General features: G+C 45.3%; 1 protein-coding gene and 1 non-coding gene across 2 annotated transcripts in view; one reads left to right on the forward strand and one right to left on the reverse strand.

Moving 5' to 3' along the window:
• Etv6 (ETS variant transcription factor 6) overlaps positions 1-24,483 on the forward strand; it is a 237,125-nt gene that overhangs the window by 138,661 nt on the left and 73,981 nt on the right. The gene's annotated exons all lie outside the window — the stretch shown is intronic.
• On the reverse strand, positions 6,722-6,857 carry LOC127679639 (U4 spliceosomal RNA). Its single transcript, XR_007976886.1, has one exon. It is a non-coding gene; the product is annotated as a U4 spliceosomal RNA (small nuclear RNA).

Raw genomic sequence — 24,483 nt, forward strand, 5'->3', positions numbered from 1 at the left:
AAATGAATGTTATAAAGTGGAATTTCTGGTTATGGAAGAGGCTGGGTCTTCCTCTTTCTTTTACAAAAGATCAAGGTGAGATCAGAGAGTTTAGTCAACTTGGTCAAGTCAATGAAATTATTGCTCAGGTGCAAGCAAGAGGGCCAAAGCTTCTGTTCCTATCTGTGTCCGTGTGCTGTCGGCCCTGACTTACAGCGGGTCAGTGAGTGTAGCTAGTGGTAGAGCAAGCTCAGAGGGCAGTGCACAAGGCTGCCCTGGGTTCCCTCCTCAGCATCAGGGGAAAATAGAGTTCTTAATCTGGCCAAAAATAGCATCCAGTGCCAAAAAAGAGGACCTGGTGTGTTTTCCTGTGTGACTCCTTGAATGAATTCCTTTCTCCTTCCTGCTCTTGGGGTGGAGCCTTAATTGCTGGAGAAAAGCGCACTAAGAAAACATTACATGTCTGCCTTCTGCACAGCAGGCCCCTCTCTCTTAGACAAACACTCCTACGAGACTAAAGCTGCTGGAATTCAATTGCCCCTGAATCCTCACCCAGGTCTTTGTTGTGCTTGTCATGGGGCTGAGGACCTAGCAGTCTGTGCCTAGCGTGGGGCTATACTAATGCTCTAACATCCACCCAAAAAGTTCTCAAATGGATTGTTAAAAACGATCTTGCTCTCCTACGACCTGAGTGTGGATAGTAATCAGAACGTTTTGCCCACTATCCGGGTCTCTTATTTTGCCTCCTTTGTGTAGCCAAAGTCTAGCAATCCAGCCCTTAAAAAAAATAATAATCACCTATAAAGAAGTGATGTAGGAAGTGAGGCATTGTCATGGTGCACTTGAGAAACTGCAAAAGAGAAAGGACCGCAAGTGTAACATCACGTGTCCTTGTTATTTCATGGTCACCTTTTTCCTGGGGACTGCTTCGTGTGAATTTGTGGGGATTATGACTGTATATGGCAGGTCAAGACTGTAACAGTTCTGCAATGTTCGTGCTCCTTCACCTTAGCCCCCTGATTTCATTTTGGTGAACTCTTTCAAGTCTTGCCACTGGTTCTTCGTTTTTATTTATTTATTTTTATTCTCTGTGTATGGCTGTTTATGTTTATGTGCCTGTGTGTATGTCTGTGCACCTTGTGTATGCAGTGTCCTCAGGAGGCCAAAAGCGCTTCTCACTGTAGCTGGTGTTAGAAATCTTAAAGTCAGATCTCCCAGAACTGGCCGCCTGCCCATGATACCAGCTGCCTCCTTGAACCCTCCTACACTTTGCCTGGCTCTTACATTTGGGTCTCTTTTCTCACAGCCTCGATTTTTTTTTTCCTTCCTAGTTTGTCCTCTTGATTCAATGGAGGAAACCTACTAGTAGCTTCCTGAGAGGTAGGAAAAGAGTACATTTTTTTGACTCTTGTATATCTGAAAAACGCCTTTGTGGTCTGCTCATTGATTGGTAATAGGGTTCAGACAGGACCTGGTTTCCTCGGGAATTTGAAGGTATTGCTCCATTGTGTGACCACATTTATAACCTTAAGTCTTTGTGTGGATTGATTTCTTGGTTGCCGTTTTGTCCTATGTGAACATTCAGTCCCCAAGTTCTACAGGGCCAGGGTGCTGTGCTCTAATCGGGAATGCCCTCCTTCAACCTGGGATTCATTTCTTTCCATCCTAGGATACTTCTTGCTAGTTCATGTATGTGCTCCCCACCCCTGCCCAATGGTTATTAGTAGAAGGTTGCTTGGTGCTATTATTTTATCTTTGCTCTTTAGTTTTTAACCTGTGTTTTGTTTTGTTGTTGTTTTGTTTTTTGTTATGTTGGTTGGTTGGCTGGCTGGCTGGCTGGCTGGATGGATGGATGGATGGTTGGTGTTTCAAGACAGAGTTTCTTCGTGTAGCCTTGGCTGTCCTAGAACTGGTTCTGTAGACCAGGTGCTTTAGCTCACAGAGATCCACCCACCTCTGCCTCCCAAGTGCTAGGGATACAGGCACGTGTCACTACGACTGCCCAGCTAGCCTGTGCTTGTTAAGTTCCTGTTTGGGGGACTCGCTACACCTTTCCTTATAACATTTCCACGGATTTTTATTTTGGCAGATTTTGTTTGTCTTTGTCATTGATTTTTTTTTTTTAGTTTCTATTTTCATGTGTGTGTGTGTGTTTATACACATTCACAGGTATGCATGATCACATATTTGTGGGCACACATTTGTAGGTGCCTGTGTACATGTGAGTGGAGGGCAGAGTTGGATATCAATATCTCCCTTTGATCACTCTCCACTTTCATTTACTGAGGCAGGTCTCTAACTGAACCCAGAGCTGGCAGATTCACCTACTCTAGCTAGCCAGCTTGTCACAGAACCCCTTTGTTATGGGTTGTGTTATGGTTTTTGTTCTTGTCCTGAAACACCATAACTAAAAGCAACTTGGGGAGCAAAGGGCTAATTTGATAATACTTCCATGTCCCAGTCCATCTCTAGAGAAATAAAGTCGGGAGCTCACGACAGGTACCCAGAGGCAGGAATTGAAAGAGAAATCTTGGAGACATGCAGCCTACAGGCTTACTCCCCGTGGCTCCGTAAATTTGCTTCATCATATAACCCAGGACCACCTGCCCACAGTGGACTGGGGCCTCCCCATAAATCATTAATCAAGAAAATGTCCCAGAGACTTGTCTACAGACCAACCTGAAAGAGGCATTTTCTCAGTTGAAGGTCTTTCTTCCTAGTTTAAGCGAAATTGACAAAAAAAACCTAACCAGCACATCCCATGTCTGCTCCACGGTGCTGGGACTATAGGCTGTCTGCCATGACTGTTCACTTCTTGTGTGAGTGCTGGGAATCTGAACTCTGGCCCCTAGTTTAGTACAGCAAGCACTTTATCAGCTGAAGCATCTCCCCAGCCCTTGTTGATATTTTTATTAATTCCTTGAGAATTTTATATGATAAAGGATCTTGCTCATTTTCACTTACTACTTCTTCCAGATTCATCAATTCAATCATAAATAATTGTTTGGCTTTTTGTTGATACTATTGTACCCATGGACCTTTCTTCACCACTCCATAGCTGGGTATCACTGTCAGCGACCCTTCCCACTCCACAGCAGCCTACATAGCACCTGCTGTTACTGTGAAAGCTAGCCACGAGGAACCTTAGTGCCAGCCTGATTTCTCCATGTTGACCAATCTCCATGCTCTCTTTAGCACCAGGATCTTTCCATCAACAAGTGGCAGGTGACTAAGAGCGTTGGGAATAGCCTGTGTTGTTTAGGGAGTCTCCTGATACCCACCCCCCAACAACAACTTGAAGAAGGTCCCACAGCTGGCACTGGGCCTTTTACTTGGCAATCTGTAGCTTCTGGGGAGAGCATTATCCCCCATGTAGGATGAGCCCAATTAAACAAACTCTTTTAGTGTAAAACTGCAATGAATCGTGTAAAACAATAGATTCCTATGTGGCATTTTCGAACATCCATGGGGATCGCTATCCCTCACCCCGCCCTCTCCTTCATCACCTTCCGACCCCTCTTCCCAAATAAACCTCTCTATTCCTGTTGGTATGTTAGTATTTTTAAAACCAGGTTAAACCGTGTAGCCCAGGCTGGCCCTGACCTTGCACTCCTTCCTCCGCTTCCCAAGCGCTGGGATTCTGGATACACACACACACATCTAGTTTGGTTTTTGTTTTACCCTATGCTCTGTTTTAACTTAATACCTCGTGATCTGTGTTCCTCTGACCCCATTTCAAGTTGACAGAGCCAAAGGCCCTAATTGAAAACCCTGTGTCATCTTTGGGCTCACGCACAAGATGAGCCACAAGATGACCCACACTTGCATATCATTGAGAAGCCATTAGGTAAATATCAGCAGATTTTTGGATTGACTGGGCACATTTCTCAAAGGCCATTGTGTAAGTCTGTCGACTTCCAGGGTGGGGGCAGTGAGAGAACAGAGATGGAAGGTCATCCCATGCATGTTCTTTTGGTCCCCATGTGTAAAGTCCCAGTTAATCCCACCAGTAATTCTCCTGGCAGCTCCATCCGGTTCTGCCATGATCAGAGCACATGCTGTTACCTGCCAGGATAGGGAAGGAACTGAGACTCCAGGTGTTCCAGATGTGACTGGTACCACCCAACCCCCATCCCTTTAAGATCTTGCCATGTGAACCTGCAGTTAGCTCACTGCTGTCACGACTGGACAGTTAGCATTTCCACTGTCTTGGGTCTATTGCGTAGACCACCATTAACTGATGCATCTGCTTCCATGTTTCTGGTTTGTTTCCTTGCCTGGTTCTTATCTCTTGTGCTGTCTTTGTCTTTGTGAGTTTATATTTCCTCAATAATCTCTTTTCTGTTATTTTACAGGAGTTTGGGAAAGAGAATAAAGCTAAAATTAATCTGGTCCTCTGATGAACTCTGATAAACTCTGCCACAGGGAGAATATTCAAAATATGTGTTCTTACGTATGTCAAACTAGAGCTTCTGAGGCACGGACTCTCCCTCCACTGAAGTTACTATTACTATTGACAAAGAACATGGATGACAGCTTTCATTAGGTGTTTAACTCCTGCCACTTATTACATTGAATTCTTAGAAGGTGTGGCTTAAGGGGCATTTGTCACTTTGTTGGTAACCTTAGTTAAAAGAAGTCAATGGAAAAATCAGAATTAAGCCCAGCTAGTGTTCATGTTTGCACTAAATTCCTATATTTCAATGAGGCATTCTTCTGTGAGTTATTAATAAAGTATTTAGCATATACAAGGCATTCAAAGCTGGGATAGCACACAGTACTCACTGTTATTGCTGCTGTTACATTAGTATGTTTTGTTGTTGATATTTTTAATGCCTTAAGGTAGGGTCTCACATAGCCCAGGCTAGCCTCCATCTCTCTTATGAAGCTGAGGTGACCTTGAACTCCTGACACTACCCATCCCTACCCTCCAAATGCTCTCAAATTCTGTGATTATAGAAGTGTGCCACCACACCTATGACATGAAATCCACCTCGTGATCTTGAAAACAAATCCTGTATTCCATGTCAGCCATGCTCTTGGGTAAGACAAAATAGAGCTTTGGGTTTTTAGGAAACAGGTGAGCAAGGTGTTTGCAGCCTCAGAGATGGGGCATCACTGATAGAATTTAAGGTGCTGAAATTGGTGTAGGAAAGTGGTCCAGCTAATGAAGCAAAGGAGGAAAACCTGTGCGCAAAACCTAACATCAGAGTATTTGGACACAGCAAGGAAATAAAACAAAACTGATATATACATATACACATACACATACATCATATACTATATACATAGACACATATTTGCATGTATGCATATATATGTGTGCATACACATACACACATATATATGCATATGTATCTATACCCACACATACACACACAGAGAGACAATATATAAAACCTGGAAAGCAAGGCCCTGCTGGCCCAGCCCAGAGCAGCTGGCAGTACACTGCCCTCTTTCTTTATGATGTTTTCCCTTCTGTTTAATCAGCTCCCACCTGGTGAGAAGAAAATGCTCAGGAGGCTGCTGTGGGTGCACACTCCTGGTCCCCCGCCACCAGTCCCTCGAGTGTTGTCCCTCCCCACTCAGTGATACTGAAGCTGGTCCTTGTGTCACAGTCAGGTCTCCTTGGCTAAGGGGGCTGAGGTTTTCATCTGTCTGCTGTAAAACCAACCTGAGTTGCTGGGCTAAGGGAAGGGGGATTGGTAGAGCATTAACTTTTATTTGTATGTAAGTGACTTAGAAGGCTCTCAATGGCTATTTTATGTCATGATTAATAGCAGCTTTTTGTTTAATTTGGTGTTGGTACAGTGTTTTGATACAAATCATGTCTGCGAGCGGAGGAAAGGGGTAGAAGGTGCACATGGCAGAATTACCAGATTTATGCCTCCGAATATTTACATTTTAAAAAGTCTAGCTGGTGTGGTGGCACAGACCTGGAATCCCCACACATAGGAAGTAGAGGCAGGAGGATCAGGAATTGAAGGCCAGCTTTGGTTGCAGTGTTGATGGGCACTCTGAGCTACCCAAGAGCCTTTCTACAAAACACAGAAGCCATTTCTAATGCTTTCATCAAGTGTGGTGGCACACAGCTCTAACCCGAGCTCTTCAGAGGATAAAATAGGGCCTTGAGTCTGAGGTCAGCTTGCTGGTTCACAAGGCAAGTTTAAGGCCACCATCTAAAGGAGAAAGGGCAGGGAAGGACAGAGTGAGAGATGAAAACAGGGCGGAGAAGCTGATATCTGAGTCTAAGGAATTCAGCTTTATCATTTTTTTAAAGTTTTATTACAAATTCCGTCTCTATTGTGCAGAGAGTGACTCGTGAGACTGGAACTTTCACTCAGTAATAAACACTCACTGGGGACCAGGTGCCATGGCCTGTCCTGGGCTCCTGACACCTGGTAATTCATTTACCACCACACCTGCCCATTGAGAAGGATCTGGTATAATTTCCAGATGTAAGTCATGGTCACTGAGGCACAGATGTCTATCTTGTTCAATTGTTCATTTATCCAACTTGGAGTCCCCAGTAGAGGCTACCTGCTGGGTCCCTGTAGGGTCTGGGCTTGGAACACTTCATGGTCCAGGCTGAGGAGGACCAGGGATGGAATCTTAGACATGGAGTAACTTTATGAGGGGGCTCTTTGAGGTGAGACCCAAGAACTGAGATTAACCCCAACCCTACACATGGACAGTGCCATTGTCTTTAGCTAGGACTTTAGCAAAATGGTATCTGTCTCTTGAAAATCCTTTATCCAAAAAGCTTGGAAGCAGAAGCGGTTCAGAGTTTGAGCGGGTTTTCCTAGATTTTTTTCAGCTAGCAATAATGGCGCCTCAGATAAACCTCATTGGCTATGATATGGCCACTGTGCAAAGCTCAGATTTTTTTTTTAATATTTGCATATATACAATAAAACATCATGGAGAACGGACACAAGTCGAAACACAAAACCCACCTCGTGTTCTATACACACGCTTGACCGTCATTTTGTAATTTATGGTAGTGCCCTGCATCTGCACTTCGGCGGTCACCTGAGGTCACCTGAGGTCAGCAGAGGTCAGCTGCGGAATTGCCTGTCTGTGGCCTCATGTCAGCTCTACATTTGTTAAATACCTCCCACCCCCAAAAAAAGAAGCTCAGAGAAGGAAATTGTTATTTGGCTCCCACGTTGAGGGGATCCAGGCCATCATGGCAGGAGGGTATCACAGCAAGAACCCGAGACAGCTGCCTGGCGTCCTCGGGCAGAAACCAGCGAGAGATGAGCACTGGGGTTTAGCTCAATCTCTCTATTATTCAGTCTGATCTGAGACTGCCCACATTTAGAGTTGGCCGTTCTGCTGTGTCAGAAGTAACCCCACGGAGACTCTCAGAGGTGCGTCTCCTAGGTGATTTTAAATGCTGTCACATTGACAGTGGTGATTAACTGTTACAAGAAGTTGTAGATTTAGGGGGCATTTTGAATCGTAGAGTGTGTAGAAGTGGGACTTTTGGAGTAGGCATGATTATCCTGCGTTTGTTTACTCCCTTTTGTCACTGAGGATGCTATGAAGCAGGACCAGGGATGAGGACAAAGTCTCTCCCCTGTTACCTTGTGTAGTCCTGTGCTATGTCCATGCCCCAGGCCTGGCCACAGAGAGAGACGGGTGGGGTGGTATAGTAGAAAATAGCACAGGGTTATATGGTCAGCGGGGAGATGTATCCACCCACTCTGCTTCTCTCTGCCTCCTCCTTTTTCTTTCTTTCTTTCCTTCCCCTTCTTCAAAAAGAAGTGGATGCTGAGATCATCCCAGAGAAATCTAAAATAAATGTCATGAGAAAAACGGCCCCTCTGGAAACCGCCTTGTTCTCCTGCTGTTTGTAAATGCGAACCGCTCAGCAACTGGGCAGCTGCGTGGGTATAAATATAGTCACAGCACTGACGCCGGCTGGATCCTGCTTTCTTAGAAGCTTGCTGGGAACCCACGGAAGTCAGGGAGCGGCAGTAAAGCACAGTCAATCCGTCAACCTCCTCTCCCTCTCTCTATCTCTCTCCATCCTGGACCTTACTGTGGGTGTGAGGATAGAAGTAGCTCTTAGAGTGTGCTAGAAATAGCCCTTGGCACTGGGTGCTGGGTAAGCTCAAAGACAGGGAAGATGCTTCCTATATAGCTGCCCCCTGCCTGACCCTTAGACCTGGGCTATTTTGGCCATTCTGTGATCTCAAGAGCACACTCTCACCCCAGCTGCTTGGGCACAAGCAGGTTTTCCAGCCTGAGCTCTGTCCGGGCACTTGGCGCCTCTCTGCTGCCTCTGCGCTCAGATATCTTATTCTGACCCTGCTCAGCTGTCTAGAGCCTGGGGTTTAAAAATAACTCTTGGTGCTTGCCGCAGAAGTGAGAGAGAGGGGGGTAGCCTGGGCACCGGGAGGTCACCAACACTTGGGGCACCTTTCCTCATACCTGTAGGCTTTGTTGGATTTGAGTGCTTTAATTTCTTCATGTTGCCCTCTAGACTGCTGACCAGTCATGTGGCTACACAAGAATAAAGAGATCTGTTAATATGTGTGGGCATTGATACTGTCAGGAATCTACATTATGGCAGAAGAAAGTCGTTATTTTCCGTGGCAATTCCCAGAAACAAACAGTACCTAGTTACCTTTCCATGTAGACAGCAGAGTCCCTTAGCATTCTGTTTATTTGCTTTCTCTTTTCTGTTTGGTGGTAAATGCTTGAAGAAGAGAGTCATGGACTTTCATTGTGCCTACCCACAAAACTTCAATAAATCATTTTACACAGCTTAATGTGCTGTGTGACCATTGAACTGACCACAACAGCATTCCTTCAAGGCCCGTGCGTTCCATTAGCAGATAGTGTGAATACTACGTCGTTCACATCAGTTGTGTAGGGGTGGTGTCCAGCAGCAGTCTAAGAGAGCTCTGTGTGTGTGTGTGTGTGTGTGTGTGTGTGTGCGCGCGCGCGCGCGTGCGAAAGTGCTTTATGGTTTTTGTAGAACTGAGCTACTTCTATGTAATTTTTCTGAGTTTTTGTTGTTTTGTTTTGTTTTTAGCAAACTGGTCCTCTGAGCATATTTGTAAACATAAAGCAGGATCCGTTATTCAGTTCATCAGAATACATTGAAAATACTGCTTCTAAGCCTGTATTCATTAGGGAAGATCTCAAAGTTCAGGGGCTTGCTTCTGCCTGTGCCCCAGTGGTGGGATCGCAGCGCGAAACAGCTTGTCACCAATCCCCAAACTTGCAACTGAGGCTCAGTTAGCAGAAGAGCTCCAGCTGCTTTGCCTTGGTCATGAAGTGTGGTAGAAAGGACACACTCCTAGGAAATTAGGACAAAGGAGCCCAGGTAGACATCTGCTGGGCCAGCCCCACCCTTATTTCTCAAGAACAAAGAGAAAAACCCATAGTAAACAAAGGTAATACTAATGTACAGTGGAGTTAACACCACTTCACAGTGCTGTCTAAGTCAAAACAGGGGAATGTGATCGTCAACAGTGCTGTGTTAGGCACAGGGTAAGGGGCACAGAGTAGGGGCTGAGTCAGTGCTGCTTGAGAAGGACAGGGCCTCTGACTCACCCCTTCCCTCAGCCTCCAGAAACTGAGCAAAAATCACACCCTGCCTTTGATCCCTGTGGCCAGAGCAAGTTCATTCCCCTCTCCTGAAGATGCTCACACTGCCCTGCCACATTCTTTACATTTTTCCCCCTTGAATGAAATACAGTTGTCCAGAGATGACAGGCAGCCCCTCTGGCCTCCAGTTCAGGCACCTGCAGGGAAGGCGGGGGATGGATTGTGAACTAAACCAGGAGGCAGTCCACTGGTTACAATGCTTTACCTCACACACATACCATGAAGGGGAGAAGGGTCGCGGCTCTGACCGCCAGCTCCTCAGCTATCGTTTATGTCCATCTGCTATACGTGAATTCCTATCTCAGGGTTAAGTTCCTACGACCGCTACCCTTTCTGCCAGCCCTCCTCACAGCAGCTTCTAGCTGGGTCAGCTGCTCACAGTTTGAAGGTGGGGAAACAGTCTGGCCTCAGTGGGGCTGAGATGACTCATCTAGTGTCATCAAACTAGTAAATGACTGACTAACGATCTGAGGCCAAAACTTTCTAATTCCCAACCAAGTAAGGTATGAACCAAATGGTAGAAACAGCCATCCACACACCACCACCGCTGCCACCACCATCACCATATTTACAGACCCTGAAGGCAACTGTAATCTCATGTGGAGCAGTCTTCCATATCATTCACTGCTGAACCCAATGCTCACACACAACAATCAAAGATGCACCAAGGCTGTGTATTGCCAGTTTTGGTGTGTGCGCATTTTCTTTCATTTTCATAAATTGAATAACTCTAAGGATTAATTCATGATAGAGCTTTATCTACTGTCTTTGGGGGGGGGGGGGGTTGAGACAGAGTTTCCCTATATACCTCTGGCTGCCTTCACACTCGCGATGTGGGTTAACTAAGCCCAGTTGGGAAGGTTGTAGGGCCACCGAGGCAGACAACCAAGTTGTCTATGGCTGTAGTTCAGACATGACCATGAATTGAAGAAGGAGCTTTCGTTTCTGTCAGCCTTACAGGCTGTTACTGGATTACAAGAATGCTCAGGATACGAGCTCATTTTATGTGATCTGCTTGTGGATTTGATGATAGAAAGAAAAGAAAATCCCTTGTGTTTTATTACCATACAAGGACAAAGTTTTGAGGCTGTCTTTCCAGGGCTGTCTTTTTACCCCACTAGCTACTATTTGGCACTCAGAGTCCTTTGTTTGTCCCTCGGGGAAGAGGGATTGGTAACCCATAAACTAGAATGTAAAGTATTTGGGTATGAATTTATTATGTCTGTGGCCCCTAGGAAAGAACTGGAAAAGGAGGCAGGTCACTGGGGAAAGTGGAAGGAAATACAGCCAGGTTGAGGACAGCAAAGAGAAGCGAGGGTATGCGGTTCATTGGAACCCTGACCAAAACCGTCACTGGAAGCTGCTACATGGAGCTGAGGAAAGTAAAGCTAAAAGAAAAGCCCAAAGGGTCTGATGTGTTGAGCTAAAGAATTCAGTGTTGCCCTTAAGTGAGAGGGCGGCCATGAAAGGAGCTTTTAAAGGAAGGGTTGTAAACGGGAGCAGAGGGGAGGAATAGGGGAAAGGCCCAGGTGCACTTGGTGTGATGTGGTGGTGGTGGTGGTAGTGGTTTTGATGGTAGTAGTGGTAGTGGTGGTGGTGGTGGTGGTGGTGGTGGTGGTGGTGGTGGTGTTTTTGATGGTGTTGGTAGTGTTGGTGGTTTTGATTGTGGTGGTGGTGGTGGTGGTAGTGGTGATGGTGATGGTGGTGTTGCTGTTTGTGGTGGTAGTGGTGGTGGGGGTGGTGGTGGTGATGATGATGGTGGTAGTGGTAGTGTGTTTTGTTTTGATTTTTCTTTTTGCTCAGTTCCATCTACTATAATTCTAGATTAAAGAGAAGCTACCAGAATGTAAACTACTCAAGCCCCTTGGGCAGCTCTTGCCTCTTCAAGAAAGGGTACGGGTACCTAGAGGCAGAGATCGAAATACTAACTCCCAAAGACACATTATATCCTGGCATCATATGTAAAGTGTAAAAAAAAGGGGGGGGGAATGTAAAATCTCAATCATTTCAAGCCATATTTATAAAAATCCAGCCTTTATGCAAGTATCTCTAAATGTTTTGAAATGGGCCTCTGAAAATAAATCTGCATACCTTCATTCTGTACCACAAAATTCAAATGTTGCTTTCCCAGTGCTGTGGCATTTATGTTCTTACACTTGTCAGATCTCTCGAGTCCATTTTGCTAGTATTTGTTTTTCTTGGAGATAGGAGTTAATTTTGTCACAGTTTCTTCCCCTGACAATAACTGCAACTTTTTTCCCCCTGAGGTAGCTTTCCCTCCAACCGTTTCTTGTTGTTCTTACCCAAGACTCAGCATCTGCCAAAACAAATGTAAGAGAGTGATAAACGCTGAGAGGAATGTCTGTTGGACCACAGGAAATTTCCTGTTCAGGAAGAGATCTTGGGAACTTCCTGTGGAGGAGTGCATTATGGGTCTTCTGGCTGGCCGCCCTTGACCACAGCTGCAATTAACTAAAGGCAATGGGGGAAGGGAGAGGAAGAAGAAGAGTCAGCTACCCGCAGACCTTTATTCCACGTAGCCTGAGGAGAGAATGGGCACAGTGTGGGCTCAGAGCAAACCAACTGGCTCCTGTGTAATAAGTCACTCTGTCTCCTTTGTGGCCTGCCCAGTCTTTCCACAGCATTCCTGATACCATATCAGGGTTGTGAAAACCAACGCTCCAGTTGTGTCAGCCATGTTTACCTCCCTTTCCCTGCCCCCAAACCTGAGTGAACAAGGAAGAAGCCTTGAACCCCACCTGACTGGAAGTTCTTACCTAGCTTATGTCTGTGAGTGGCCCATATTCGGGCTTGAGCTCATGGTGCTTCTCTCTAATTCCCTATCACAGGGGAGGTGTGGAAGAGGAAAAAGATAACTCTTTGGCTCTCTGGCATACCCTCATGTCATCCAGGCAGCATGAGGAACTGTTGAGAATTCTCAAGGACAACTAAAGCACAATGCTGTTCACAAGCAGGTTTTTTGACCCCTAACTCGTGCCTTCTATCTTAATCCCCGAGCTGGGCACATCTAATGTTCTCACCCAAATGCCTTTTCTTTATATCCTTGCCACCTTGTTTCTGTGGATCCGTCTTTGAAGAGTTCCATATTTGAACCTTTCTGAGATCTTGAGGATTTCTGGCATTAGGAGGAGGGCTGGCCATGTTGGGACTGAAAATAAACCAAACCATGTTCCGGTCCCTGTCTGAACAGCCTGAGCTTCTGTCTTGGGTCCCCTAGACCACCCGTCTCTCATCCCGTCCGCACTGTTCTCTGCTGGGATACACATCCCCTGTTCCGTACCTGTGGCTCATCACTGAAGGTCTGCATTACAGGAATGTGTGTGATTTTCGACACCCGATGGCGGGAACTCCTTAGGACAGAGCTTGTTTGCCTTGTGCTATGGGATTGATAAATTTTTGCGAACTTGAATTGCATTGATTTTAGAAGGAAGATGCCAAGGATGTCTTTAACATGGGACTTACAGAGCCTGGTGATGTTACTGTGCTTGTGATGCCCACAGTGACTAGGCTGTTTGTTCTTTGGTGTGTGTGTGTGTGTGTGTGTGCGTGAGTGCGTGCATGTGTGCATGCATGCATACTCACGCGCGCTTCCCTTTCAGCTGGCTGGCATACTGCATGACTGCATTTTTGAGTTTCCATTCTCGCGCCTCCCGTTTTCTTCAGAACTTGAGTTTTCCTCTTCTCTTTCTCTGGTTCTCTTCTTTGCTGCCACAGATCCTTGAATGCCAGCCTGTCTTTGTTACGATTCTGTAAACAAAAAAGCAGTGGCGTTGCCCTAGCTCTAATCTCCAGATTCCTATTGGAAACTGCCATTCAATGTTTTGCCTTTTAAATTTTAATTATATTTTAATGGACAAATACAAATTGTTGATATTTATACCTTGTGTGTATTTAGTGGAATGGCTGCAAAAGTTAATGAGTCTGTTAACTCATGTTTGTGTGTGGTGAGGACATTTAAAATTCTAAGGGATTTTCATGTATACAATGGATTATAATTAACTAAAGTCATCATATTGGCACAAGAGATATCTTACTGGCCATTTTGCTCCTGTCTCCGGACTCTTGTTGTATAGCCCGTGTTGGCCTAGAATGCAAATCGTCTTGCCTCTCAGTACCTTGAGTCCCAGGCTGCAGGCGTGAGTGACATCTGAAGCCTTTAGCCAGTATCTGCCACCTCAGTCATTCCTGCTCCACTTCTACAGGTGCCATGATTCTAGAATCCTCCTGTGTGTGAGATCATGTGATCCACCTCTCTTTGAACCTGGCTCATTTCACTTAGAAGGTTCTCCAGGTTTGTCTGTCACATTGTCACATAATTCCAGACATCATGATCTGTGCCTACAGTCCTAACCCTTGGGGCAGGCAGAAAGATCAGGTGTTTAAGCCAGTCCCAGCTAGATAGAACATTTGAGACTAGCCTGAGCTATATGAGACTCTATCATAATGAAAGCAAACAAAAAAAGGGAGATGGAGGGGGGGCAAAATATTCATGGAGAAATATTAGAAAAAATATTTTTAACAGCTAAAATTAATAGTTTCCAGATTACTATTTAGTTCAGCCGAAGCACCCAGTGAGCTCTTGGTGGGGGGGGGGGGGACTGTCCTTACCACAGCTCCGCACAATCTTGCTTTATGTTGTTTGGAGGAGGCTGCCAGCATCAGAACGTCAGCTATGCACACAGAGAAACATAAATTAACTGACTTTGGAAAGGAACACACTGGACCTCAGATCTCACTTTTTTTTTTTAAACCCTGACCTTGGCCTTTAGAAGAAAAAGACAATTTTTAAATTTAAAACAAAAACCTGCCTGATTTAGTCCAAGAGGCAACTCTCCAGCTGTAGCTTACAGGAATTAGGCTTGTGTTTTACATCTTAAAAACATTTCCTTTAGTTGGAGAAATGAATTCTTGGCTTTGGGGTTTTTTGATTGTATTCTTTGAAACAAGGTCTCTCCGTGTTACTCAGGTTGGGCCTGGGATGCCTAGGGTTAATAGCTCCTCAGACTCTTGAGGGCTGGCACCATAGGTGCACACCTGGCCCCAATCTTTTAAAATGTAATCTTGATGAGGTCACCGAAACCTTCCGCTTCCTTAGCTTCGTAGTGGGTCAACGTTCAACTGCGCACTGCTCAATGTGGGTTTTCTTTGGACACTTGGACATAGGGTGGTTCCCCCTTGGGGCATGCCTGGCCACCATGGAGATGACATCCCACCATGCTAGCCTTTGCTTGAATAAGAAGGTAATGATTTAGTCAGTGGAAGCTTGTCTTATGGGACACCTTACTGTTTACCAGTATGGAGTAGTGTGGTGACCTATCTCATTTAATCTTAAAAATTCTGTCCGATGTATGGAAGAAGAGCCAGGCCAGAAGGAGAAGACTGAGGTCAACACCAGGTGGGCCCCTCCTCTCCGCCCTCAGCCTGTTCTGGGGAGAAGCCGCTGGCCCAGAGATGAAAGTCGACACGTGCCAGTGAATAAGCAAGTCTCTGAGGACTCCAAGGCCAAAGGAAGCAAAATGCTCCATTGTTCCCTGCATCTCCCCCTCCAAACCCTTGGCGCCTTCCCCCACCCCGCCCCACCCCTCCTCTGCCCACTTACCTCCGCCAGCTTACAAGCGTCTGTGGGGGCTGGTGGACTCCACATCATGGACTTCCTCCCAGGAAATTTCCTGTGGTGGAAACTCTGGGGAAACTTCCTGTTGAGTAGGTTACTGCCCGCTGCTGATAAGGGGAACTGCTTAAAACCCCCCAGCCGCAGCTGCTGAAAGGGTGGCATGGTCTTTCGGTTTCCTTAATCCGAAGGAACAAGAAAGGGCAAGTGTGCAGAGAGAGGCCGCTCAGGTCTCCCTGGCTAGAATTTTCTGGAAGCCGAAAGCTCCACTTGGAATCAGCCAGTTCCTTTAGAGAGTTGGCGCTCATGGTTAAACGTACTTCTGAGTATCTACAGGGACATGCTGTCTGAGGGCTCTGCAAACCTTCTAAAGAAGCCTAGGTCTGAGTCTTCCCACATCACTTCCAAGCCTTCTTCATATTCTTCACTCGCATGCATCTGTGAGTCCCACCTGTTTCGAGGATATGTGCAGGGAATTCTAATTAATCCTTGCCATTTACAGATACAGCCAATGATGTCAACAGCGTGGTTCACATAATACCAATGTGTGAATCGTCTGGGGTAGGTTCTGTACGACACCCTAGCACAGAATTCTCAGTAGGCTTCGTGATCCTGCAACCTAGCCAGGACTTGTAGTTGATTATTCTGTTCTTTGCCAGCTCTTGGACAGAGATATTTATCCCTAAATCATCCCATAGGGTCAAGTTCAGCTCTGACTAGTTCAATATTGGGAATGCTATAGTTACCTTCAGCAGCTCCTGCTGCCTTGCTGTAGTATGTAAGTCTGGTTCCCTAATTAGCCTGGTTTCTCCCTAGTGACCTGTAAGCCCGTTACTGCTTGCCCTGCTCGTAATGTATAATAAAAATAATCGACCCCTTGCCCTCTGTCTGATTCCATATAGGCCGTTTCTCGAATGATGTACTTTATTGTTTCATTTGTTTTAAGTCATTTCTCTACAAGTGTAGCTATTTTTTTTCCTTCCTGGTTCAGGGGTGAGCGTACACTTCCTTTCTAAAATGCACTTAATGTTAATGGAAATTGCTACCAGCCACATCTATCCGAACTTCTACCTTGGTATGGTTTCTTCCCTGGTTATAGGAAATGAAGATTTTTGGCCTCAGAATAAAGCATGAGCATGCATTAGGTGGGGGGTGGTCATGTCTGATCGGCACTGCAGACCAAGGAGACATGAAGGAAATTACAGTGAACCGGGAAGAAAACACGTCGGCTGATAAGGAACCAGCCTGTTAGACTTCTCAAAGACAAAGACCATTATTCATCTTTGTCCATATCCATGGTATCTTATAATGTTTTGGCATATAAGCTTGCTACCATGTTTGCTGAGTGAATGAGTCCTAAGAGTCAAAAAAAAAAAGCTGGTTATTGGACATTAGTTCCTTCTAGAACATGTAAAAAAAAAAAAAAACCTCTGCATTTTATATCTTATTTAAAGAATAAGCTGTTGTTGTGAATTGAGTATTGACCCTCAAAATGGCAGGCGGCTGTGACTGTACATGCATGCAAAGGCTGAGGAATAATTTCTGTTTAAAAAAGAGAGAGAGACTTGTCTCAGGCTTTACGTGGGATGTACAAAACAGTGATTTAATTTGGAGAGCTCAGAAGAAGAATAGGGGCCTGTTTAAATGGTTTGCAGCATAATTACTTTTGGTCTTAGATCTGATTTTACTTTATAGAAAAAGATTGACTGAAATATGTTGTAGACACAGAAGACTGTCCTCATAAAGACTCCATTCATCTACATGATAATAGCTGTTTCCTACGCAAGCTTACTCTAAAAGAAACTGTAGTGAAGCCATGGTGTTTATAGACCAAGCCAAGGTGCTGTCGTCACTACCACCATTATCTCATGGTCCTTGTCAAGTTGTATTAAAGTAATCTCAGGACCCTGCTATGTGCTATGGAAGTCTGGTTAGTGTCGCAGAAGGACCAGGCTTTTAGATGCTCTAAACTAATGGTTCTCAATTTTCCTAATGCTGCGACCCTTTAATACAGTTAGTTCCACATGTTGTTACACCACTCCCCTACCCCCAACCCCCATCCCAACCCCCTGCTGACCATAAAATTATTTTTGTTGCTACTTCATAATTCTAGTGCTACTACTGGTATGAATTATAATATAAATATCTGTGCTTCCTAATGGTTTTAGGTGAGACCCCCAAAGAGTCATGACCTCCAGGTTGAGCCACTGCAAAACTGCTGTCTAGATCTATTTTTGCTATTGATTAGATTCTGTTTCTACATATGTGTGTATGAATGGTTTATATACATGTGTATGCATGTTCACATGTGTATTGGCACATGTATTTGCATGTGCATGTAACAGCCCCAAATTGATGTTGAACATCTTTCTCAATGGTTGCTTATGGTATTTATAGAGACAGCATTTCTTATTGAGTCCAGAATTCACCAATTCTGCCTAATAACTTGCCCAGGGATCTCCATCTCTACCTACCAAGGGTTGGAACAGGAGGCAATCATGCCTGCCCAGTTTGTATGTGGGTGCTGAGAATCTGAACTCAGGTTTTCATGCATGCATACTAAATACTCTATCCACCAAGCCATCACCCCAGCCTATATTATAAAATTCTTTTGACATGTATTTATTGAATGACTACTGCGTGCTCTGAAATGTCAGTGGACAAGCCAGATATGACCCCTGTCTTTGTGATATTAGCCAAAGAATGAACACTAGTGTATTTCCTACCCAACTAGAGACATCTACTATAAAATGTAAATCAAGTTACATTATTCTCCTGTTTCCAAACTTCTAACTGGCTTCCATCCTGTCCTCTCAGTATGAACCATAAGCCCTATGAAATCTGGGTTCTGTAATTTCTATAACCCTCTGTTCCCATCTCAAGCACATTCTGTTCTGCTCCTGTGTTTTCAGCCATACTGGTTTGAACATGCTGGCTATTTTATTATTGAACAAGCTAGATGTGTTCCTACCACAGGGCCTTTGCACTTGCTTTCCTGTATATAAAGTTGTCCTGCCAGAGAAGCCCATGCCATCATCCTTCACTGAACCCACACTCTGGTTAAACAAACTATCACTTTGGGGACTTCCGAGGTAGCTCTTTCTAAAATGCCATCTTCCTTCACTCTCAGTCTCACCCACCCTGCACTAACTTCCTTATTTATCACTTTTCAGATTTGATAAGACATGTAGTAAACTTCATGGTAACTCTTGTGCATGTCTCTGTTTGGAATGATCTCTCTCTGTGCCGAGGTGTGCTTGGTACGGGAGGGTCCTAACTATCTCAGGGAAGAAGGTGGACCAGGGTCTTTCCTTGAGAGTAGATGAATGTGCTCTCTGCTTGGTAGCAGCCACTGCGGGAAGGGACTGGAGCTCCTATCCTTCATCCTGTAGATAGAAATGTAAATTTCCCACGTCCCAGATTTCCTTACCTGTTTCTCTTTAAACCTCCTGCTTTGTGAATCATCCTGATTCCAGCAATCTAGACTTTATAGTTGTGAGTAGACTGCCCCATTGCTGGGCTGACAGTGGGACACAGGCATGTCACAGATTCTTTTGTGGATGGTCTCACCCGTTCCCCTCCCATTTCTTATGGAAACACCCCGCATCCCCACGGCTCCATCCAGCCCCCTGTGTATATCCAGAAAACCAGCATGATTCACAGTGTCTCCCCTGGATAGAGAGATAAGATTCAGCTTCCCACTGTTAGGTCAAGCGCCATTTATCTGTCTTCTTCCTATTCTTCTGTTTTGTGTACATTTCTGGGCTGCCATGACTGGCTCTCCCACTCTGATTCCTGTGGGTTTGCAGAGTGATAATTCTGCTGTGGTTTAGGGGGACCTTGATACCTGTGCAGGAGAGGCGCAGATATGTGGTGTTTTCTTTGTTAGCCATGGTGCCGAGTACTCATGGGTCAGTCAGTATTCGGGACTTTGGAAGCAAGAGGTGGTAACCTCACCTGTGGCATATACTTAAGGGGAGGCTTAGGTTTAGCACACCAGTTCAGTTGGTAGACTGCTTGCCTTGCATACCGGAAGCCCTGTGTGTGTCATTTCTCTGTCCCAAGCACTGTATAAACCAGGTGTGGTGGGCCATGCTTATGATTCTAGCACTTAGGATACAGATGTAGATAGATCAGAAGTTCAAAGCCATATCCTAACTAGGTAGCTAAATAAGCAAACATATTGGCAAATCCGGTAAAGAGTACACAGGCTTATGTCTCAGAGAAGAATTGGGCATGCATATATGAGAGACAGAGACAGAGACACAGAGAGAGACACAAAGAGAGACAGAGAGAGAGAGATGTTCTAAAGACCCTGAGGCCAGAAGACTTGTTCTGTTACTAACAAATACCAGGCTGGTCATCATTTCCTGAACTGCCTGTGGAAAATCAGAGTGGCACATTGTAGACATGCAGGTGGCAAAGATTAAGAGTAGAGGGAGAGAGACACACTACGTATGTGTGGGCCTTTATCATGAGCAGCAGGCAGCCGCAGCTGAGCTATCTGCTCAGCCCCATGTCTCAAAAACACTGGAGCTCTTTGTGGAAAGGGACTGTGATTTCCACCTTGTAGTTCCGAGCATTAGATAGGTCACCTACATGCTTCGTCCACTTAACACTGTCGCATTCGTTTGGGGATTTCAGTCTTCTCAGACAATTTCAAGTCACTGTAGCCCCCCCCCCCCTCCAGAAGAACAACTGTGTATTTATTCAGTCTGTCAGGGTGAGGGGTAATCATTTCAACCAAGTAAGTGAACCGTATAAGAAACAACCAGGAGGCATTGATGTGGAATCCAGGATCTAGTAATGGGTTCAGTTGTCCACACTTGGGGTAAGGGGGATTGCGAGGGAGCCTGAAGGACGGGAGTAATAAGGTTCTAACCATGTGGAGAACACTTGCAAGCTGACCAAGGGTGGTTGAGTGAGAACTAATCACTAGTTACAGGCAGCAAGGACCAGAGCTGTTCTGCACTATTTTGTCTCTAGCATAGGAATCATTTATAGCACTATAAACTCTCACATTAAAAAAAAAAATAGTAATTTTCCACTCAAAAAACAGAGGCAGGAAGTTTGCCTCAAGTATGGGGCCAACCTGGTTTATCAAGCAAGTCCAAGTCAGCCAGAGCTATATAGCAAGACCACGTCTCAGGCATTTGGGGTGTAGCTCAAGGTTGAGTTTGTGCTTCCTCTCACCTGTTTCTTCCCCAACAGTAAAACACGAAGGAGAGGGAGTGTGCTACGGGAGACTGGTCCTCTGTTAAGAGCATGTATTTGTTACAAGGTCCCAGGGTGTGTTCCCACAGTCCACGGTGGCTCACAGTCATCTATTACTCTAGCTCTAGGGGATCCATCACCCTCGTGGCCTCTACCAGTACCAGGCATGTGCATGCATGGTCTACACACATACATGCAAGCAAAACACTCATACATTCATAAAGCAAATCTGAAATAGAATTTAAGCCTTGCTAAACATACGGATAGCATGCAGTAACATGTATGTAACATGCAGTAATGTATGCAGATGTCGACAAATTTGCTAAACGCATAGATGTCATACAGTGAGTTATTAAAGAAATAGCTCTTGTCTTCAGAGAACCCTCTCCCTATTCTGGCGTGCTAGCGTAGCATTGCACAAAGCCCTGGGCTCATGCTAAATGCATAGATGACATACAGTGAGCTATTAAACAGGTAGTAGCTCTTGTCTTCAGGGAATTCTGACACTGTTAGCAGTGTGCTAGCCTAGCATTGCCCTGGGCTCGGCCCTGACAAATTTCCAAGTTCATAGGAAATAAGCCTCACAGCTCCTGTCATGCACTCATTTGCTAAGGGAGAGCGCTGGATTTAGAGGTCTCAGCTAATGACCACCTTATCCCCAACACAAAGTTAATCAAACACATTGTGGGGAATGTCTGGAGCTTCTAGAATCCACAGTAGGTTTTCAATATGGAGATATAGTCAGAGGCTCCCAAATTTCCAACTGCCAGATATATTTAGGCTATAAAGTCACACACAGAAAAGAGTGTGTTCAGACGATACTGACTTGCTGTAAGGTAACTGTATTGTTCTTTACAGCTCTATAGAAGCTTGTGATACAAATTGTAGAAACTGGCATCTGCCTAATTTGTGTAATTGTATTTATTTAATTTATTTACCAGGCGCATTTGCGTATGTGTGTGTTCATGTTTAAGCACAGATCACAGCTTTCGTGGATGTGGACCTCATAGGACAACTTGGAAGATTCTCTTCTTTCTGCCATGTCCTGAGGTCTTCGGGCCCTCAACTGCTGAGTTTTCAATCTTAAAGAATTTCAAAGAGAATAAATGCACTTAGAGAGGTAGTGAATTTTAAATAATGTTTTGCAACACTATTAATACACAGATATACGGTGGTAGAGAGACGTGGGTCAAGTTCCTGGAAGCTGAGCCCAAGCCTTCAGTGACTAGTTCTGTGGTCTTGCTTCCAGGTTGGAAACAGAGGCTCTGGGCGGGGACCATTCCATGACAAGTCTCATCAGGCAGCAAGCAGGTGATCTCCAGGCAGTGAGGCTGACAACCGTGCCCTGGAAACTCAAAATGGAGAGCTTTTTATTTTTATTTCTGATCCATTCAAAAGATGAAGGAGGAAAAGGACAATCATAATAAAATAATATGTAAAGAGTAATCAAATAACGCTGAGGGCCAGAAACAGACAGTATTTAAAGCCAGGAAGCTTCGCCGAAATGGGTCTATGTAAATTAGCCACCTCACTGAAACCTGCACCTGTCTAGATCTGCCTGTGTGGATATTCGATTGGACTGAAATATTCTTTTTCCTTTTGGGGAGAAAATTATATGGGTTTGGCTGGGAACTTAGCTGGCAGAGAGCTCACCTAGTATACTGGTAGTCCTGGGCTCCGCGCCCAGTGCCACATTATCTGGGTACGGTGGTCGGTAATCCCAACAGTGAAGATGTCGAAGCCAGAGAATTACAAGTTAAAGGTCATCCTTGGCTTTGTGGCAAATCTGAGTCCAGCCTGGAATACATGCCACCCTGTGACATGTGTGTGTGTGTGTGTGTGTGTGTGTGTGTGTGTGACATGACATAATTACAGCTATATATAGAAGGGTGGTATCAAATCCTGTTGTTGGTTTGTTTCCCCCCCCCAATTCCCACCCCCAAGAAATTGGGGGGGGGGGTTAATTCTTGAATGTAAGAAGCCAGTTATTTGACGTATTTTCTTCATATCGTATTTGACACCTTCTTCTAAAGCAACAGGAGGATGTATTTCTCCCCTCTAGTCCCTTTCCGGGTCAGCATCTGCAACACACCCACCCACAAGTCAGTAGATACAAAGTTTCCTCAAAAATAAACGCCTGCAAGGCATCCCTTTAGTTTTCACAGGCAGGGGGGAGGGGTAGGATGGCAATAAAAGTAAATATTTTCAAACATTTGGTAACATGAGTAGTGGCCAATTCATTTCCGACTCATAGCTGGATGACAGATGAGACTGGACCCTAGAAACTGGTTGCCAGATTAGGGACTCTGGTTTTGATGTGCATTTCTTTGCCCCTGATTTGAGCCATCACCACATTGCCCTGTGCACTGCCCATTTCCTCCTGGGATACAGTAAGAAGAAAGAAATTCTGACCAAATAGTATAGAAAGCAAAGCTGAGATGCAGCAAGAAAGACAGGGGCAGACCATCAGAGAACCGCAAAAAGAAAGGAAGATGCAGACTAGAGAAAAGCCTGCTGCCCCGGGAGGTGGGGGGTGGGGGAAGGGAAGGGGGGAGGGGGGGAACACGGGAGGCCAGGGCGGAGAAACGGGAGGTCTGAGAATTCACCAGTGGCTGGAGGTGAGATGCACAGGAAGGGGCTTGGGGAGGGAAAAGTGAATGTGGGAGAAACTGAGGAGGATTTGAGAGGGGGAAGATTAGTAAGAAGCAAGTCTGGCTCCAGAATGTTCCACCTGAGCCTCGCTCGTGTCTCTGATGAGAAGGGAATGCTGGGAGTAATCTAACGTGATGACTTATCCCCAGCACGTGGGTACTGTCTAACCTAAGGTGCTCCTCTGTAACCAACTTCAGCTGTCAATGTCGTCTTCGTGGGTGATTTTAATTTTTTTTAATAAGACCCAGAAGCCTTAGGTACACACATGGCTCAGTGGAGCCCACTCTGCCTTAGTTTGGTTTGTTCTGGCCCCTCCCCCTGCGCTGGGCAGAGCTGTTACCTGCAGCCATCCATTCTGCTGTGCCTCACACTGCATTCCCTCCCAGCCTCCCCCACCCACCTAAAATCTCTAGTTTGGGCTCTTGCTGTACGTTAGTGACGGAATAGAAGAGTTAAAGCGCTGACCAGGAGGTCCTGCGTATCTAGTCAGCCCCGCCTCTGCTCCCTTAATTCCTTCTGGACTCCAGCATCGACAGCGTGAATCAGCAGAGGCTGACACTGTCATACTCACTCATTGAGTTTATGTTCTTATGGGTCCAGAAAGAAGATCACATTTTTAAGGTGTTGTTGTTGGTTGGCTATGTGTTTGCAGGCACATGTAGGGCACAGGCACCGAGGTGGAGGTCAGAGGACAGCTTTCAAGGGAGTCCTTCTCCTCCTGTTGTGGATTGCAGGGGATGAATTTAGATCGTAGAGCCAACTCAAAAGCCATATCCTAGAAGAACAAGACGGGCAGTCATTTTGAAGCATTTCTGGATGGGCACAGATGGCTTATGTACACTAAAGATGGAGGGTGCGTGTGCGAGGATCTATGGGTGTCAGTGGCTCTGCAGCTTAGAAAAGCATTGGTGTGTCAAGACTCGTGCTTTCTACATGTCAACAGGGAGAACAAAACACTAGGTATGGTGGCACACCATGTACTTCAGACATTAAAGAGCGGGAGACAGGAGGATCAGGAGTTCAAAGCAAGACTCTACTTACGTAGTAAGTTTGGGCCAGCCTGGGCTACATGATACCCTCTTAAAACAATAGCAACAGACAGTAAAGCATGGAAAAGTTCAAGGCAGTGGTTCTCAACCTTCCGAATGCCGCAGCCCTTTAATACAGCCCCTCGTGTTGTTGACCCCAAACCACAAAATTATTTTTGTTGCTACTTCATAACTGCAATGCTGCTATTGTTATGAATCGTAACATCAATATGTGATATTTCTGATGGTCTTAAAGGGATCGTGACCTACAGGTTGAGAGCCACAGGTTTAAGTGAACCGACCACAATTTTAAAAAGGACCTGTGGTGTCTTGAGATTCTAGCTCAGAATATCC

The sequence above is a fragment of the Apodemus sylvaticus genome, chromosome 2, assembly GCF_947179515.1.
Source record: "Apodemus sylvaticus chromosome 2, mApoSyl1.1, whole genome shotgun sequence".
Taxonomy (NCBI): Eukaryota; Metazoa; Chordata; class Mammalia; order Rodentia; family Muridae; genus Apodemus; species Apodemus sylvaticus.